General features: G+C 48.1%; 1 long non-coding RNA gene across 1 annotated transcript in view; it reads right to left on the bottom strand.

Moving 5' to 3' along the window:
• LOC133666094 (uncharacterized) overlaps positions 1-20,956 on the bottom strand; it is a 118,083-nt gene that overhangs the window by 23,742 nt on the left and 73,385 nt on the right. The window lies entirely within an intron of this gene.

Here is a 20,956-nt window from a genome sequence, read left to right as displayed (position 1 = left end):
CTGGAAACTGGAGCGCCTCTCTCTCTTTTTGCCGTCCTCGAATCAATTGCTGGGGGCACGGGGCACATTTATTAGAAACAATTACCTCAAGGGAAGGAAAACAACAGGGTTCCACTAGGTTTTACCTTCCCTTATTACTTTCTTCGTTAGCCGGGGTTGAAAAATCGCGGCTCGAGTGCGGCCGTAAAATTTCGTTCGAGATCCACCACACCACTACCCTCGCTCGAGGGTAGCGAAACTTTCCATTCGTTGGAAGAAGAAGGGAGGGGGTTGGAAAAGATTTGTTCGAGGAGAGAGATCTTCCCTAAATGGAGAAATATAGCGGGGGATCGTACGTTAACGCTTAGGACTTGCGCAAGGTAAACGGGCTTCTAATCGGGGAATTCGACCGCAATTCCTAGCCCCCCGCACGGGGGATTAGATGGCCATAGGAGAGGGAGGAAACAAGGTTAACGTTATTTTTCTCAGAGACTCGTTTTATCCGGCTACTCGGGCGGATCGTCGATTTAATTTTCGTCCGGCCCGTCGAATCGTTTAACCGGATTAAATCCTTTCAACTTTGTTGTCGTTGTTGTTGGCCAACTCGCGACGGCGCGACGTTTCGTTAATTACGATTCGAATTCGATCAGTTTTTCCGTCTCCAACGACTCCTCGAGCTTTTTCCTTCCTTTTTCTCCTTTTTATGAAATCGTTTCCATTTTCAACGAGTTTCTTCTTTCTTTCTTAAAGACTCGCGATACCGGCGGAGGAGGCTGGTGTTGCCGTCGAGATAAAAAAAAAGAAAAAAGAAAAAAGAAAAAGAGAAAAAAAAGGGCGCGATGAGATTTTTTTCCCCCTCCCCCCATGGAAGTCGTATTATCGAGAATTGGACCGGTAATTACGATTCGATAGGGGACGACTGTCATTACGAGCGGATAATGAAATACGGCGAGAGTCCTCGAGACGGGTTTGGAATCGACGCCTGTCCGTCGAAAATTGATTTTCCCGCGCGGCCGCCTCGATGAAAATTCCGCGACGTCCGTTCGTGACTCCGAGTAATTTCACAGCTGACTTCGAACTCGACTTTCGATCGCGGCAAACACAATCACGCGAGCATCAAGCTCGATCGATCCTCCCGAAAAACGATACGTTCCAAGCTCGGGTATTGCATAAAATAAGGGGACTGGAGAAGAGCGGAGAGTCGAGGCCGAAGATAAAGACTCTGATCAAAATTTAAATCTCGAAATTTCGTCTTTGCCCGAGAAAAAGAATTCGTGGTTACGCGCGTGGTGTTCTCGAGATACGAGAAAGACGGCGACCGTAATCACGAGAGTTTTATTTCGGTCACGTACCGCCACAATCAAATGTGGCGGGCCGTGATGAAAAAAGGAAAAAAAAAAAGAAGCACGACCACCTAGCTCTAGTTCTGGCAAATAGGGGGGAGCATCGCGGGAACTTTTCGAAAAAGGGGTAAAAGGGGGACGGATGCGTTCTTTAGAAGCGCGAGAAACGTCGGCCACCCCTTAATCCGAAGAACATCGGGGTTGGTTAGAGATTTTCGACTTTCCGCGCGAAAGAAACTTTCCTAATATTCTCCCGTTTCTTCTGTTTCCACCCTCGATCAAAATTTTCGTCCCTCCCTCCCTCATCTTAATTCTAAACGGGAGAGCCTCGCGTCCTCCTCCCAAAACTCCTCCTTCTTGTCTTTCCCTCGAGATCACGTCGATCGCGCCGATCGAGGAATGTTTTTTTGTGATCTATCAAGCGTGGAGAGGACAAATTTAAGAGAGGAGAAAAAAAATAAAAGGCAAAGATGCTTTCCCCTCCTTTTTCGTCCCTTCCTTCCCTTCGTTAACGAGAAAAATGTAAAAGTTGCGGGAAGAAAGAGAAAAGAAGTTTTCGTTCCACTTGCTCGATTCATAAATATCCCTTTGATTTGAGGATCGGCGATAAGACGAAGTTCTTCGTAAGAGGGATAAATATAAGAAAGAGGAAAGAGGTCCCGACGAAATCTTATCTTATCGCTGTTGAAAGTCGTCCTCAACGAGTGGTACGAGCAAGTTATTACGCACTCGAGCAAGCGGCAAGCCGGCTTCAATTCCGTAGGACGTGTCTAATGGTAAGCCTCTTACGGGAGAATAATTAAACACGATTTGTCCGGGCGAGCGAGCTCTCGAGATCGAACCCCGTCAAGCAAAGCGCGCGTGGGGGGTTCGAGCGTGGCCCAAGACGCGCCGCCCTCGTAAGAGGATTCCACTTATTACTGCCGAGTGACCGAACGCCCGAATCGGAAAAACCGTCCGACGTTGGATTAAAACATGGAATATTCAGGCTGGACAAGCGATAATTAATCCGGCGGTTTCGTGAATTCGCAATATCGAACAAACAGCTTCCGCTTTCGATACCTTTCCAATATGCATGGGCCACAGTTGATATCGAATTAATTTACCAACCGTCCATGGGTATTTCGTTCGACGGGGGCGGTGGGAAACGATGATTTCCAAGGATAATTTTCTTTACCTTTGTGAGAATCGAATCACCGGGTTGATTAAACGGGGGCGGGGGAGAAAATCTCCATCGTCTTCTCTCTCCCCCTTTCGAGAACGGAGGAAGCTCTTCTTTCCTCCTTCGAGGAAGAGATTAAAAAACGCGTCGAACCGATCGAACGACGGGAGCAAAGAATGGCAAAGCTGAGCCGCGTCGAAAAGGAAGAGGAGGGAGGGAGGGAGAGAGGAAAGGGGAGTCGACATTAATTTGCGATCGGCGTGCATAAATCTCCGCTTAGGGTGCGCGTTTGCATAGGGAACGAGAGGAGGAAGGGAGGTCGCGAAAAGAGGGCGGAGGAAGGAAGAAAGAAAGAAAGAAAGAAAGGAAAAAAGGAGGAGAACGTAGATAGGTAGGTGGGTAGGTGGGAGAGCCGTGTTTACCTCATCAAATTCTCATCTGGCGGAATGTCGACGGAGGAGCGAAAATCCGGCTACCGATCGACTCGTCCCGGTGGCGCAGAAAATTAACAAACAGGCAAAAAAAGGGGGGAAGGAAATCCGATGAGAGGAGGAAGAAAGCGGTCGACGGAAGGAGGAATGAAGTCGATGGGGATAAATTCCAAAATTAATCGATCGAACACGCCTATCGAGGATCATCGTCATCGAAGCCATTCAGAACGTTGCTCGAATTTTCGACCAAAAGGAAACTAGATATCCATAATACACCACATTTTTCTATTACATTTGACGATTTTTTCCATCCAATTATCGAGTCGAAGGAATAGGGACGAGAGGGAGCGAAGAGATATTACCATGAAATATTCAACTTGGTTTTTCAAAGCTCGCCCCTCCTCGAACCTCGCTGTTCGTTCGAACGTGGAGGAACTCGGATGCAGGGACCGTTCTCGAAATGTCCAAGCAAGTTGGTTCTCACGGTCGAGCGAAGAGGTGAATCGAGCCGATCCCGATAGACAAAGGGGCCATTCTCGATCGGTGTCACGTCGATAGGGGAGGAAGCTGGACGGCTCGCGTCCCTCCTTATAGGGGAAAGAGAGGGAGGGAAGGAATAAGAAAGGCGCGCACGTCGGGGATCGTCATACAGGGCGAAAAATAAAGGGGCACGCGGGCGGCAAGAGCGTCTCTGCAAGATAAATGAACCATCTGCCGTCAGGACGTGAACGCTGCCGCGAATACCACCGCTGAATACCGTTTCCTGTTGTGCAGATACACCGGTAAAACGCACACGTACGACCGTGCGGCGTACCGACATTTTGAACCACCAGACGTTCCACCAGACCACCACCACCGCGCGCATACCACCAAGCGCAGACAATTACGATCCTATTCTCTATTCTTTCCTACCCGAACTACTTTCCTCGCGTACGTGTCACTGTTATCCTACCTACGAATATACAATGTAATTCGGCGAGTTGGACGAGCGCCACCTCGGCGGAAGAGACGGACCCCGTCTATCTAGGATCACGAATAAAACGGGTGGAGGATGGAATAGAACCCTCTTATTTCCTCGACACGTCTCCTCCGGATCCTTTCGATGAGAAGTCACCTTCGATCGAGGTAGCATCGATCGAGGAAAAGAAAAAAGCGAAGAAGAAAAAGAGGGAGAGGAAGAGGGAAAGGGGAGATAGAGAAACGTTGCGATATCGAGTTACACCGTACTCGTTAAACATCCTTCTCTATCATCCCCCTCTTGCGCTATTCAAGTTAACGGGGTAACACTAATAACAACGGCGGCCGTAATAATAAGATCGTCGTCGACCTCCGTCACGAGAAGTTTTCCCGGGGTATAACAAACCCCTCCCCCCTTCCCACCGCTCTTTCCTTCTACCTGCGCCTCTCTCCCCCCCGCGTCCTCTCCATCGAATCCTCGCCGCGAAACGAAGTTAAACGACGGGGACGAAACTCCCCGGTCCTCGAGTGTCAGGGGGGAGGGGATGGAGAGACGAGAGGGCAGAGATGGGTATCCTTGAGCGATGGAAACGAAGCGAGGGACGAAGAAAAGAAGAGGACGGCGGGGGAGGGGGAAGGGATGTGAGTGGCAGGCGACGGGGTGCTCGTGTCTATCTTCATTAGAACGTTCGGTGCATTCATCGCGACGAGCAGCCAGACAGAGAGAGAGAGAGAGGGAGAGAGAAGTGGGGAGAGGGAAGGAAAGGAAGGGTTAGGCTGGCAGGTTAAACCCGCGCGTATATTGTATTCGAATTTCGTATTCCTATTCCGTTAACGCGGTGAATGCTCCGCGTACCTAAGCGAACTCGTACGTGCATGTATAATTTCACGCGATTGTGCCTGGCTCGGCATTGTGCGGCTGCCTCGGCCCCCCATTGTACTCCGAGGAGCTGTCTGTCAAAACTCACAGCGTCAACCAACGCCCCGCTACTATTAAAGACATTCATACCCGTAGCAGCGCCCGCTTTTTCCCGCTCCCTCCTCGCTCGCCGGCCATATTCCGCCAGAATAGAATAAATTAAAAGGGGGCAGCCTCCTCCTCCCCCTCCTCCCCGGCCGTTTTCCAGGGCCAAAGGACCTGTTTCGCCGCTCGGACGTTTCCGCAGCGGCGTAAACGTTTATTACGGGGGAGTCCAGTGGTATCGCGGCCGTGTACCGGAAACCCGCCCCGTTTGGAAACCTTCCAACCACGCGATCGACTGCCTATCTCTGATCGTTTATGGGGCAGAAAATGAATTTTCTCTTTTTTTTTTCTTCTTTTTTCTTTCGAATATTTCCCTGATACATTCGTCCTGGTTATATCAATTTCTATTTTCGCCGGTCCAGGTAGGGTCAAAATCAAATGTATTTGCTCGAGATCGAGATCGAAAGCTTAGAGAGATGAATTTAAAGAAAGATGGGTGATTTTTGACAAACGCAAGATTCTAAGAGAGAGAAGAAGATTAAGATTAAGACTCGAGAGTGATTCTTTAAGATGGATCCGATGAAATTATTATATACGTAGTTACATTATTTTTTTTGAATAATGATTTATTCATCGTATATATTATTAATTTTCATTTTCATCGGTCCGGATAGTATTTACCGGAGATCAAAAAATATGAGGGGTTAAATGGGGAGATGAATTCGATTCGAAGGAGGATGATATTTGATTGAATTCAAGAGTTTGGTCGAGAGTTTGGTCCTTTAAGATGGATTCTCTAAAGGGTTATTAACGATCCGGCAATTTTTTTAAGTGGTAGCATTGGAATTATCGTTATTAACGGTCACGAGGGGTGAAAAAGAAGGACGAAGCGAATCGTGTACTCCTCCTCCGGTGGCGCAGGTGTTATCCGTACAATTTCTGTTAACGATCGCGTCCTATTTTATTATTCGTAAAATATTCGTTCGAGCGGAGTTTGGAGAGGGAGGGGGACGTGTTAATTAATTTTTATCGCGAGTATACGTATACATCGCGCGCGAACAATTGGAATTCGACGGCCTACAAACCGGCGCGGATGTTGCTCGATTCCCGCCGATGTTGCCCGATTAATAATAAAATTGGCCCTGCTTCATCGATCGGCAAAATGTAATTGCGAATAATTGCGAAAGAGCCGAAACCTTTGGCCGCGGACGGACCGCTTGCTCGAAACCCCGTGACTAATTAAACATCGCGCAAAATAAAACATCACCCTCCAAGAGACGTTAACCTCCCCCTCCCCCGCCGCCACTCCCTTTGTCCCCAGCTTTGTTTCAACAATATATTTTCAAACGTTAATTCAATCAATTAACGAGGTTATCGAGAAAATGAAAAAAAAAGATAAAAATAAAAATAAACGTGACAAATGATTTGGATAAAAAAAAAAAATCTCGCACAACTCGCCGGCCATCGATTCGAGCAACGGCATGTGTAATTGTGCACGATCGAGGGGAGGAGCAAACGGTGATCGAGCGAAGCGAACATCGATTTCGCGGGAAAAAAGAAAGAAAGAAAGAAAGAAAGGAAAAAGCGATTCTTTGTTCGACGCGCTTTTTTCGAGGATAACTTTTTCATCGCGCGCGTCACCCTCGTCCCGGATACGCGGCCCGGTTTTTTTTATTAGCTCCGTTGTGAAATAAATTAGGGGTAAAATTATAAAAGCAGCTTCCTGCCGCGCCACCCTCCACAACCATTCACCATTCACCCGACGCTCCTACGCTCCCTCCTCTCCCCTGCATCGTACAGGCTTTGCCGCACGCGTTCCACAGAGGGAAGGAGAAGAAGGCACCCTCCGGGAATCTGAGCCCATCCGTAAGGTTAACCTTCGACGCGACGCCGTAAAAAATCGCTTCCACTCCGTAGAGGGATCGCGAGGGAGAGATGGGCCGCGAGCCGAGAGGAAGACGGATATTTTTCCCTGGATCCAGCCGGGGATCCGTAGCGGGACACCCGTTATACGTCAATGCCGACGAGAGAGCGGGAAAAGGAGGGGAGAGGCACGGAGAGGAGGAAGGAAAGAGAGGGCGGCACCCCTTCGAAAAATCTCATTTCGCCTTCTACACGGGTTAACACCGAAAACACGTGCTGCCGCCGACTTATGAACTTCCATTCTTAATGGTTCATGAAATTGCCTTATATTTCACGTCCGGCAAACGCGGACACGAAGCGGAACGAATTTTCGAGGGTTGCAGAGCACGCGGGTGTCGTGCCATCGGCCGAGAAATATTTAAATTTCGCCTCCGAAACACGCTTCTCTCCTCTGCACGTGCGTCCAACACACCGCCGCGTGTTTGCTTCGTAAGGTGTGGCGTTTCGAGTTTCGATCCGCTGTTTATAGATGGGATCGGATCGAACGGTTCTCGAAACACGGATAAACGAGAATATATATATATATATATACGTAGAGAGATAGAGAGATAGAGAGAGCGCACGAATTGAAATCTGTTTTTCTCCCCGGATCGTTCGGTCACCGATCGAAAAATGGATTTCAATGGCGCAATAATTTGGACGGGCGAGGTTATCGGCGGCCGATCGGCCGGCTGCATCGAAAGATAATTCAAGGCAAACTAATTTCACGTGGCGGCCGTGTATGACGGTAAATCCGAAAGGTCAATAAATAATGGGTTAGATCGTATCGATGCGCCGCCGGTTTATGAAGTGCCGTTTGTTTACCCGCTAAGCGTGTACGTCCGGATGAAATTCGAGCGTATCAGTTACACGGTGGACACTGGCGGACTCGTTCCGCCACCGAATTATTTACCGCTCAATTTTTCCCGCCCTCGAGACCTTGTTCGACCGGTGTAACGACTAGATATATCCTCCCCATTCCACCAACATTTACCACACAACCGAGATTCCACGACACATCTCTCTCTCTCTCATTGATTTTCGTCGAATCGAAAAGTCGGTCGAATTTTCGGCGACGCGAGAATTCTTTCGATCTCGAGCCTCTTCGAGCACGAAGATCGAACAGGTAGCAAGCACGGCGTGACCGATTTTCCGGTGCTCGACACGCGGTATCGCGTCCCCCCCTCTCCCCCGCATTAAAACGCGCGGTGAGAGGGAGGAGGGCTTATTAGTAAAAAGCATGACAAACGACTGGTGGTTTAGCCGGGTTTTAACCCCGTGGACCAACCCCAGTAGGGTCGTAACCTAGGCATGCAACACGGTGCACCGGTTGATATATGGCGATTTTTAGTCACGCCTTTATACAGATATAAATCCCAACCGGTTAACGTGTAGCTCCCCAGATTCCCGTAAGCACGCGGTACCCCGTATCATTGGCCGGCGATGGTGGTGGTGGCAAGCGACGAGAGAATTCGTTACGCGGTAAAGTTCCCCCCCTTCCGCTCCCCATTTATCGCGTCGATCGACCGTGAACCGTTTTATTGTCAATTTCGAGGAGAATATGTTTCGAGCGAATAATAGTTTAGCGTTAAATTCCTTTTTTTTTTTCATCGAAACGAAATTGTGGCGAATGGAATGAATCAAGGGAGGGGAGGTTCCGTTTAACGATCTCCGGATCTTGTAAATCTCCGTCGGTTCCGTTCCGAAGAAAGTGGAACGGAGGAATTACGTTCGCGCGTTATTGGGAAAAGTTTTTTCGCTGTTTATCGTCGTCGACGTTTAGCCTAAACTTGGCTAACTGAGCTCGGTTCGTCCCAGTTTTTTTCCAAGATTCGAATTGTACGAGGCGAACATCGCGCACCTTGACCGAAACAGCGGGACCCCGTCGCAAAGCTCGTTAATCTTCACGGGGGAGCGGAAGCGAAGCGAAAACACCGTGTTATCGATGTGCCAACGATTTTCGATTACGAACGCCGATTCGCTAATCCGCGAGAGAGCTCGTCCTCGATCATCATTATGCGCGATTTGTCGGATTCGCCCCAAAGGAAGGCGAAAGCCCCAGCGCGAGGCAACGATGATTAATAATACGTTATCCCCTGATTGGCGGAGGTAATCCGTATCCGCCGAGCAACGCCGCCTATGATTCACGACTATGATTGGGCCAATGTTTTTTCGCTCTTTGTTCGAAAAATTCGAATCCCGATATTTTTCTCTCCCACGAGAAATTCCGCGTTCCGATGGAAACGATGCTCGCAAATGCTTTTTCGAATCTTTTTTTTCTTTTTTTTTTTCTCTCCCTCACCAATCAACGTTCCAACACGGATATAGACAGAGATACAGAGAATCTCGGCGCAGAGAATGATATAGGGTTGCGTGGAAACTAAACGAGCAAAGGTTACGACGAGACTATTTATGGGAAACCGTAAACGGTATCAATCGCGCCACTTTCTCCGAGTAAGGGAAGAAAACATTTCACCTTTCGAACGGGGAAATGTCGCGCACGCGCTCGTAAATTTCGATAAAGAGATTCGTTCGAGATATAAATTTTGATTGATCGAGCGATGAATAAACTTGAAAATGGAAAAATAGAAAAAAAGAACCGCGAATAATTTACTCTTCCGTTTTATTTAGGTTAATCTCAAATCGTTGGATGCAAGAAGAGCACACTTTTTTTTACGGTATATGTAAATTCTGGAATGGAACGATCACGGGACGAATACTTTACGATAAATCCACTTTGGAGATAATTCTTTACACCCGGATAAATTTTGGAAGGAACGATCGACGAGAAAATTGTTTGATTCGGAATTAAGCGGTAACCAAGAGGCGGAAAATAAAAAGTGGCCGTTCCCAACGGAGCGCGAACGAAACGAAATTGATTCGTTTATAAAAGCCACGGGGCTTTATTTTAATAGAACTCGCGGAGCTAATTGCGCGTGGATTTTAAACGGCGCTTTCCACTTTGTCGAAGCAGCAACCGAGCCGAGTTTCCGCCGCGATCGCGCAACCAACTTCCTCGACGATGCGATCGTCTCTCTGTTCCTGTTGAATTAACGTTTATTAGTTTTCTCCCGGGCCGGGAACGCGAATTCCGCCAGTTATCGTTTGGCTTCGCCTCCGCTAATCCGGAAACCAGGCACGCGATGCACGCGCCAACTATTCCGAAATTTCACCAACCTTCCTTTAATCTTTCGTTTTATTTGAAAATCGTTCCAACCAACCCCCTCCCCCTCCCCTCCTCCACCACCAGCCCATGTATCGCGGATCGATGCCTCGATAACTCGGTGAATTCGTCTCCTCGGAAGAGCTCGTTCGTATCGTATATTATTTTTCGAAAACGAGAGGACGACCAGGGAGGAGGAAGTGCGTTCGCACGCTGCGAAGCACGTGGCAGCCAACGACCATCCAGTCTTTCCTCGGCAGATGAACCGACCACGTGTTCCACCACCGAGGAAATTAACCGGCTATTAGCGTTTCCTGCGCCGGCTTCAACACCCTCTTCAATTACGCCTCGCCCGATAAATCACCCTCCCCGAAAACCTACATCCACCCCCTCTCCTTCTGCCCTTCGCGACGTTTCTTTCTTTCTTTCTTTCTTTTTCTTCCTGAAAAATCGGCCCTATTTTCCATTTTTGATGCAAACGCCCGAATCGAACGTGGTAATAGTGTATCGCGGCAACATGTTTCGCAGGGCATTAAAAGGCTTGCCAGATTGGGCGCAACAACTATGCACCGATGCTTTATCGGATATTGATATATATATATATATGCGCTTCGATGTGCTCGCGGAAACAGGATAACCAATTCAACGAAGCCATATTTTATTAATGCTCCCGGGGAGAAAATACGAGAGCGGCTCGAATCCAGTCGCGCGCGCACGAATCGGGGACACGATAGGGGCATAGAGATGGGTGTGGAGGTGATCGCGAAAGGTTACACGGGTTAATTCGCGGGGAGGAGGAGGAGGAGGAGGAGGAACGAATCGAAGCGAAATCGCGCGGCGATAAAAAAATGAAACGACGATAACATAAAGCGGCCGCTTTTCGATCCAAGCCTCGAAAACGGCGTTCAACCACCTTTTGAACCGTACCATATTGGGATGCTCCATATTGCGATATTTATTTCGCGAGAGTTTTTTTTTCCTATTATTTTCGGCAGCGAAACCTTTGTTATTAGCTCGATTTACCGGGATCTTTGTTCCAGTTGCGGGGAATTTTGTCCCGTGAAAAAATTGGCCGGTGTTCGGTTCTCTGCGCTTTTTCCCTTTTCCGACGCGACTCGAATCCGATTCGCTCAAGTTCCGTCTCTCGATTTAACGATTTTCTTTCTTTTCTCTATCTTTTTTCTTCTACCTTCCGGTCTCGGATGGTCAATTAAACGGCGATAAATCGTCGAGATTTTCCGATCGATCGATCGAAGGAACAACTGGGTTTCACGCGAATTCAAATTCCGTCCTCGTAATTTCATTTCGTGAACCCTTTTTCACCCGGGCTTTCCATCATGGAATCTGGGGGAGGGGTGATAATTGAATTAACGAAAGCGGACGGGAAGACTTTCCACCGAGGCGGAAACTCTCGACTTTGACTCTCCCGTTTCCGGGTGGATGATCCTCCTCCCCCATCCGCGGCAACCACATGTTACCACGAAAATCTCGTCCCGTGTCCCCGACAGAGAACGGTGTCCCAAACGCCACCACCGTTTCCTCCCACGGAGCGTGCCTCTTCAAGACTTCGGTGGCTGCCACCTGTCCCCTCAGATCCCGAGGGAACGAGCGAACGGCTGACGAAAGTGGAGGAGAAGGAGCAGGAGGATTCGAAAACACGAGAAAATCTGAGACAGGAATACCGTTACCCGATTTTCGCCCCGAAAATGTTTACTCGGCTCGTTCAACGTCGGTTCCCCTCCCCGTAAGTTCGTAATGTGGGCCAGACGAGAGTGGGCCGACTCGTCCACGAGAAATTTCGAACCGAAAGAACGGAAGAGGCGATGGATGTAACAAGATTTCGAGCGCGATGATCTGATTTCCATTTAGGAAAGGAAGAAAAGATTCGAAATTCGGCTAATGCGGTGTTTTAATTACGATCCTTCCATAGGATTATTATCCTCGAAGTTATAGATATATACGTAGAGAGAGAATCTAAATTTGTTCTAGTTTCCATAAGATTTGTTAATCTCGTCAAATTGATTCTTCGGTTGAAATAAATCGAATCATCGTTTAATTCCGAATTATTTGATACAATATATTCGAATAGAGGAAATACAAAGACGAATTGCATTGATCCTCGGGACGAGAAAAATCAGGTCTGACCACGCGTGCGGGTAAGAAGATTACCAGGGATTAAGATCGAATTCTAGATCGTGAATTAGATTTCCGTCCGTGTTTTTCGCCCTATTTCCACTGTACACAGGATTGGAAATACTTATAGAAATACGATTAGGATCGTGTTACGACGTAGGTGGAAACGACTCGTGGGACAGCTTAATTAAGGCCATCGGGCAGCCATCTGGCAAACGGAAGATCCAGACGCAGATCTCGTTCCTTGAAACAATCTTTCCTCACCTTCCAAAAACGCGAATCACTTTCCTCTACCGCGACAGAAAACTGTTCCATTGACTCGATAAATAGGTGTTGGAAACGACACCACGCACGTGTTCTTTCCTTCGACCCTTGCGGTTAGCCGATGTTTCATTTCAGAGGACACCCGTCGATAAATTCACGCGGAGCATCCCCTACCCCGCACCTCTGACCTCGATAAATTATCCTCAGGGATGACACAGACGTTATAATCCAAAGGGTGTAATAAAAAAGACTCCGCTTCGTCGTTACTCGGCAATAATTCGAAAGATCCATTCGGGGGCGAGGAGGCCGATCCCTCGAAGAACAGAGAACGAGAAGTGGAAACTGGATGGAACGAGAAGGAAGGGAGGAGAGAGCAAGTCGCAAGGGGGAGGGCAAGTCTCGCCCCTGCTAGGCAGATGCCTCGAAGAGAACAACTTGCACAATGCTTGCACCGACAATGGAGAGACGTCATAGATCTCCGCGCCAAAGATCCACGCAGGATGATTTATCGGATCGTATTCGTAGGCCATAATACGGGGAAAACACAATACGGTGTACGTATCATCTTCTCGAAAGAGAAGTCGAACGTTTCTGGTGGAAATTACACATAAATATTCACGCGTCTCTCCGATCCACGATTTCGCTTGGAATGCACTAAGATTGCTCACTTTCGCCCTCTCCCCCTCCCCGTTGATGGTTGTGGAAAGAAGCGAATGATCGAAAACGAAGATTAACTCCGGAAAAGTTTGACGAAGTTTGAACGCGATTCGGAGCGAATCGACTTTGGTAATTGTTTAAAATAGCGCGGAACCGCGAATTCGCCCCGGAGCAGCGAGGAAAACTCTGATTGGCTGTTAATAGCGTTCCGTCGCGATCGAAATTTCATCCGACAGTCAATTATGAATCAGGCGCCTGTGCCACGAATTCAGACACCCCTCCGCCCCGCAATCTCGTTTCGCGGCTGATCGCGACTCGAGGCGCGATGCATCCTCGATGAGTCGAGAATATTCCCTCCCTTCCTCCCTTCCTCCTTCGGTTAAGAACGCGCTTGAAGACACCGCTCGCTTTCTTCGACCCGATTCGTTGGAACAATAGACGGGGGGAAGGAAAATTCGAGAAATTCGACGTCTCTGGCCACTCTCGCTCCAGCCGAGAACTTAACCGATCCATCGAAGAATTCGCGGAGCAATTTGGGAGCGAAGGTATCGATGTCGTTAGGATAATATCGTTTGTTCTACGCGCGTTCCTAAGAGTCCTTAATGAGGCTGTGGCACGTCTCCTGTCTGGGGTCTCAGGTATCCGGGCGTGGCGGATCGACGGTGCAAGTATGCAAACTATGCGAGCCGAGTTCTCCATTAGCGACGATACACGTGTGCCTACGAGGCCGCGGGCCGTTTTAATAAAATAGCCTCGTTAAATTCTCGACACGGGTGCTGCTGCTTCTGGTGCTGCTCCTGCCACTCTTTTCCTCCTTCGTCCCTCTTGCGCGAGCTTCCGCAGATCTCGACATATCTCTCGAACTCGAGAGAGAAAGTAGATTTCGACGCGTTAACGTAGCTCGGTCTACGGAGCGGGAGATTACCGGAGAATGGGCCATTTCTTTGGGAAAGGGAACGAATTTGAGCGATAAACGCGGTCGTGGAAGCCGCGACGAAGTCGGTCATCGAACGGTTTCCCATTCGACGACGATATACCATTCCCTGTTTCGCGAAACAATGCACGAGGACGGTATCTCGAGATAACGGTTACGACAATTGGGGATATATGGAGGAGGCGTTCGCTGATGACGTCCGCATAATGACATCCGTGCCGCTGGATTCGCTCGAATACACTTCGCTCCGAGCTCTTACTCCAATGCGATACTTTTCTCATCGATTCCCTCCTCGGCGTGTACAGAACGGTTCCTCGTGGAATTCCGCAACGAGACGTAAACGTGGATTAATATCGTCTGGTTGCAAAATTTCAAAAGAACGTTTCCACGGAAAGTGGCCTATCTCGGGACTGCACAAGAAAATGAATATCCTCGGTGGTATAATGAAAAAACAACTTCACCACGAAATAGTAGTAGTTTCGAGATATACACGTTGCCGTGGGGAATCTGTAAATTCCACGCGCGAATTACGCGAGGATTATTAAGTCGAGGAAGGGGGCGAGGACGAATCAAAGAGCAGCATCCTGTTTTTCATCGAGCGAGGAGGGTTAGACGAGAAAGAGGGAGAGAGAGAGGGACCCTTTTCGGGACATCCAATTTCTCAAAGAAGTTTACGGGCATAGAAACGAGGAAAATTGCCCGTTATATATTAAAGACGTCTTTAGAACGGTAAACAGAGCGACTTCCCGCGGCAAGTTATACGACAGTCCTTGCCGGAGGATTATCAGACGCGTCTTCCCTCTCTCGCCCGCTCTAGCCTGCTCTTTGACGAGCAACGTCAACCCTCCCCTCCTCCTCCTACTTCCAGAAGGGGGTGAGTCGCACGGAGCGAGCCTTCCTCGCTGATTCTCCGCCTAATTTTCTACCCGCGTTCGGCCGACCGCGACGCGACCAACTTTTCGGCAAAAGGATATGAGATATTCGGATGAAAGGAACCTCCACCTCTTCCCCCCTCTCCTTTCCCGTCGAATCACGCTCATCCACTCTATTACCATCTTTTTTCCCGACATACACGTGATCGTATCCTCCAAAGCAGGGACTTGGATTATGACCAATCGTCCCGCTAAGGATTCGAGAGGCCTTTCCAAGTTGCCAAATTTTGGAAAGCCTGGAGGGGCGACATCCACTGGATACTGCTTTGAGGAAACTGTTTCCGCCCAAGTTTTGGAAAAGGCGCGAGGGACCGATAAAAAGTCCCCGGTTTTGGCTGGAAGAGAAATTCAGATACGGCTCGGTTTTATTGCGGGTGGAGGAGCGGTTAGGGGAGGCGAGAACGGTATTCGAACGAACGCGCTAATCGATGTTTTCGCATAGTCTGAGTGGAAGGGGAACGTGGAGGGAGAGGATCGCTTTTTCGGTAATTTCTTCGCGTGGATGCTTCGAGAACAATGCTATTAACTCGCCAAGAGGTTCACCCTGAAATTCATCGAGCCAGTCTTTTTCTTTCTCAGAATTTCCAGAATTCCAACACCCTCTTTTTCCTTACTATCTTTCTGACTCTCTTTCAAGAGGAGCTATCTCGCGAGTATTTTGCTTCTCTTTCGAGGAATCCGCCGAAAAAATACCGACAAATCATCTCTCTGTAAAAAGAAAAAAAGAGTTAGGAGAGAGATCCGAAATTTCATTTCGCACATCCTTGTTATATAAACTCGTACGTTCTTCAACAATCCAACGTTTTTATTCTCGTTCGCAGAAGAAGAAAAGGTTTCGTCGCCGATTTCGCACCAATTTCAGGAATATCTCTCTATAGGAGAGGACGCATGACGCGTTTCGGCGACACGGGAGGACAAGGATAAACCGAGGGAGGGCATCTCGCAACGTTATCCTGTCTGCCACGTAACCGCGATCAGTTGCAGCGTCGGGTAGAATAGGATGGGGAGGGGGAGCAGAGAGGGTAGCGGCAATAAATCGTCGGGCGCAAAAACGAAAACGGGCGCAGTTTTCCCCGACGAACGCCACAGCCTGTTCGCGGAGCCGCCATTCTCCGGATGGGATCGCGGAGGTGGGAACACGGAGGAGGAAATACGCGTAATACGAATATAATAATTTATGGTGTATCGAGGTATCAGCGCAAGGTGTCGCCAACGACCCTCTTTTCTCTTCTTGCCTTGGCTTCGGCCAAACCCTTCCCCCGAAGCATTATCTACGCATCCCATACGTACCACCACCACCACTACCACAGCTGAAAACAGCTGACGTGTCGGAAACTAATGCGCACCCTTCCCCTTCCCCCCGATTCGAGGATGGATTTTGGCCGGATGACGTGAAAATCCTCCTCCGCTTTCGAGCCAGATCCACCTCCCACAGCCTTTTCAATCTCGGCGACAAAGATTAAGGCCCGCGGAGCTCGGAGATTATCGGCGCGGAGACATATCGCGTTCCTCGCCCCGATCGTCCCCTTTTAAAATCCATTAAGGATTGTGGATAACGATAAATCTAAAAGAAAAAAAGAAAACAAAAAAAAAGGGAAAGAAAAAAGAAAAAATTGAAGTTTTCTCCCCGGCAATTTAATCCAGAAAGATGTGGAAGTGTGACAGGGGTGCGAAAAATTACGTGATTTTGAAGCCTGGTACCGGTCGTGTCTTATCAATGAACCCGGAGGAGACACCACGTTGCGAGTGCGACCCGTTACGTCGAGGACTGATCGATGCGCGACGAGGTCAGATAGACGGGTGAAATATTATTTTTTTGCGCGAGAGCGACGAGGGAGGGGAAAAACGGGGGTGGGTCCGTTTGTTCGGAGCGACAATAGGGGAGAGGAAGTGGAATGGTGTAAACTCGCTTCGAACGTCGAATCGAGTTAATTATGCATGCTGAATTTACGACGGATTATGAGAGGAGGAAGACGGAAATTTATTCGTATTCGTATCGCGCCGTTATTTTTGTTTGTCAAAGATACGCGCGTGTCCTCCTACACCCTTCTCGCAGGAAACGCGTGGCAAACATCGTTAAAACGGTTAAAGCTAGGTAATTACCTGCTACTTCCTCCTCCTCCACGCGAAATCCTATAAATTTCTGTAATAAATTTCGCGAAACGGAGCGTTCCACGTTTTTCCACCGTCAAAAACGTAAATTTTAAGCTTCTTCTTGCGCAAGTAGAGAAATAACGAAACGGATAAAATTAGCGGGGTTAAAGGGAAATAGAAACGGGGAGGCGTTATTCAACACGGAGGGGGAGGGCAGCGTCGCATCTCCCTGAAATTTCGTCTCGGTCATAAAAATTTCATCAGCGAGCGGGTTCGCGCTGATATCAGCGGGAACTTAGACGCGAGCGTGTAACACGCGGCCTGAATTAATTTCTCGGCTCCCCGGGAAAACGGCTAATCTCCATATTACGAAATTAAAAAAATTTCTCGCCTCTCTAATTCACCCCCGCCGCGATGAATTCTAATTTCCGGCGCACCGGCCATCACCGCGATTTCTTCGCGCCAACCGAGAATTTCGCTGATGAATCGTTTTTCGACCGTGTGCCTCTCTCTTTCTCTCTCTCTCTGAGCTTTGTTTAACCTCTCCCTATCGTACGCGGTGGAAAAGGGTCGATAATCCGTGGAAAAGGTAACCCGGTCCATTTTCCATCGAATCGATGGAATCGCCATTAACGCGCGAAAATCCACCGACCCAGTGTCGGAAAGTTCGTTTCGAATCGCCGTTACCATAGCTCGTTAAACGAACGTCGGTCCACACACGAGTCCCGACGAATCTTTTGGCTCGCGTTAACAGGCGCAATTTGCCCGGTAATCTCCGGTACGTGTCGATTTATAAGGACGTCCTCGTGTTGTTGTATTTTCGAGAATCGAAACGGGGAATGCAGGGAGGGGGGATTCCTCGAAAGTTCTTTTAATCCTTCGCGCCGGTGTACGTTCGCGCCTGTGTCACGATGCTGAAGGGTCTTTGTGGGGAAATCATATGGTCGGATGGCGATTCTACATAATACGCTTTGTTATTTCGTGTAAAGCGAAGAAAAATTTGATCGATCGTGTTCTTTAGAAAATCGGTCGAGAAATCGTATAATCTTTAATTTCAAATTCAATTTTCTCGAAAATTTATTCGTATTTTTTCCATCGTGATTTGAAAGACACTCTGGATAGAAATTGCAATTTGGCTATTTCCCTTCCTGAATATAAATCCTGCAAGTAATAATCGCGTTTGATGAAGATGGGCCAATAAACCTACGAACCGAAATCGTAATATTACCTTTTATGTACCGTTTTCGAAACGAGCAGAAGTTACGCCTATTAATGAATAGAATGATCCTGTCTCCCCCGGGTATTTTTGCACAAAATTGTGCGGAATAGTGGACAAATTACGTTACAAAGGGGAACGTGATCGATGAGGTAACCGCGCAACACGAATTCTTACAAAAGTATGAAAACTTGTTGATACAATTTCTATAATAACACGCTGCCACGTGGATCACGTAATCACGCTAATAAAAAGGAGAAGAATACACGTATAAATAAAAGAGCGAAAACGAGCGAGTTCATTAAAGGGAAGAAAAAAAATTCGTGGAGAAACTGATATTTCAAAATAAGCGTAGAGAGAACGAGGGAGCAATAACGATAATAAACCCGGCAAGGGAGGAGCTGATTTTTGCCCCTCCTCGTTTTACCAAAACGAAGGTAAAATTCATTGCAGCTCGTTTAATTAACTTAATTCCCAAATAATATATATTTTCCGGAAGGGGGATAGGGATACGAAAAAGAAAAGAAAAGTATCGGGCACGCAACAGTGGAAATTTCGAGACCTGATCCTCCTCTCTCTCTCTCTGTCTCTTTCTCTCTTCCACTCGTTGCTCGTCCGGCAGAATTACCGAGCTGGCAAGCGAACGAGCCGCGAAACTTTATTTGGTTTATTATCCGGGCCGGTGTTTGCGCCGAAATAGAGAAAGCTCCCGGAAGAGATATTTAACGCTTGACGCGGCGCGGATTATATCCGCGAATTTAATCCGCGAATCAGCCGAGGAATTTTTCACCTGCCTCCTCCTCCTCCTCCTCCGATGTCTCGGGGTCACGCGGGGCCCGACAATAACACGGAACCGTATGCGGATAATCGTGAACCGTTCCCCTCCCCTCCGACACGCTGTTTCGCGGATTACGAAGATTAAATATTTCGCCCCCTTCCTCATCGCGAAAAAGGGAGAGCGAGAGTTCGATCTCGTACAATCAATTTTTCACCGCGATCGGTCAATTATCGATCGAAAGATTCGATTCAGGAAAATTCGGGAGCGAATGTTACGTTTGTGAGGAGAAAAAAAAGGAAGAAAGAGAAATGCGCAGGTCGACAACAACTGGGCTTCGGCTAGAAGGTAAGACGATGGAGTTGGAATTTGATAGAGATTGAATCGTCGTATTCGTCTCCTCGTCCGCTTCAGCGATGCTGAAACATGGAAACTTTGATGTTCTCGAGGAGACAGAGAGAGAGAGGGAGAGAGTCAGCTGTGTCTAAAGTCAAGTCGAGGAGAGAGGAAGTTGGATGGGCGGCGAGACAGCGGCAGCGTTGCAGATAAAACTTGGACAACGATGGCTAGTGTCCAGTCGGCGTGGAATGGGATATATGGGTTGTCGAGAGGAATAGTTGGCGAGATCTAGGAAGGTAAAAGGGGAAGGCGAAGTTCGAGAAAAGGGGGCAACGAGACGTGTATAACGCGATCGTTTGAATTTCAACGGGGAGGAGTAAGAGAGTTAAAAGTTCGCTTTGTTCCACCTCCGAGTACCTTAGATACTATTTGTTTGACAGCCCGGCGAATATATAGCGCTGAATATATTCCTTATATTCCTTGCACCGTAACCGTAACCGTACACGGAGACGTCCACTTTTATTTTCCATTTTGCACTTTCGAATACGAAATAATAATAACAATGATAATGGAACGGAAATGGAAACATCATTTATCCAAGAGAGATCTATTTAAACGTATTTACGTCCCATCGTCTTTAAAAGAGATTTTTCCCTTAATGACAGCACGTTGATCGAATTATCCGCTGGGTAGAATGGAGGGAGAGAGAGAGAGAAGAAAGCGAAATAGCGATCAAAGCGGCGGGGGACCCACCACCACGAGGGGCTGAAGGGGGCGAGCCCTGTCAAAAGAATCGTAATCGGAGGGTGAAAGAGTGGCGCTCGGTCGTTGGACACAGGGAGCCCGTCATATCTCGCTGGATCTGCGAACAATGCGCGCCTTAAACGATTTCCATCAACGTGATTTCCAACCAAGGTGAATATTCAAAAAAGAAAAAAAAAAATCGGGCGGCGGCCCGTCCTCGAGGAGGAAGGACAGTTCCGAGGTTGGAAGGTAGCAGAGGGGCTGTGGATAGGTCGATGGTAATCCGTCAATGGGCCTAATGGTTGAAATCCAGTGGACGAAAAGCGTCCCGTTTAGACGGTTGGGCCATTGTGCGGTCCAGCGGTGGGATAAATTTACCGTGAAAATATGAAAACTCGCGGACACTCGTCGATCGTTGGACAACGGAGCCGTCGAGTGGCCGACGTTCATTGATCGGCAAATATATACCGGGTGTTCGGAAAATAAACAACCAAATATTTCCCCATCATACACGAAAGCGATCGATTCTCTCTCTTCTTGAGAATTTCATTTCTCAATAGTCTCGTTTTTAGAGGGGGATCTCGAGTTTTACCGATTTCCTACGTTTTTAGAAAAGAGATACAGGAACGCGCGTTACCTTTTGGATATCCAGTAGCGCAGAATCGAGAAAATATCCTTCGACCCCTGTGCGAGTACGCGGATTTTCCTTTCTCTTTTTCCACTTTTCCACGAATTCTTTCCATTTCCAGATACTTTGCGACGAGCGACGTGTCGATTCCGTGTCGATTAGAAAGATTATTTTCCAAGTATCAATCAAGGGAAGGGATAAAGCCTGGACTTCTATTTTGATCTACTTAAACGGCTAGTTTAGGTTTAATTGGGAAGTGGCAGGTATAAAGGAAGGTTCAATTCCCATTCTTCTCGAAGCCTTCGAGGCGGAAAGAGCTCTTACTTAATAATCCCTCCA

This window comes from Apis cerana, linkage group LG5 (genome assembly GCF_029169275.1).
Source record: "Apis cerana isolate GH-2021 linkage group LG5, AcerK_1.0, whole genome shotgun sequence".
In the NCBI taxonomy this organism is placed as follows: domain Eukaryota; kingdom Metazoa; phylum Arthropoda; class Insecta; order Hymenoptera; family Apidae; genus Apis; species Apis cerana.
The sequence above is the reverse complement of the archived record's forward strand: the minus strand, read 5'-3'. Positions and strand labels throughout refer to the sequence as shown.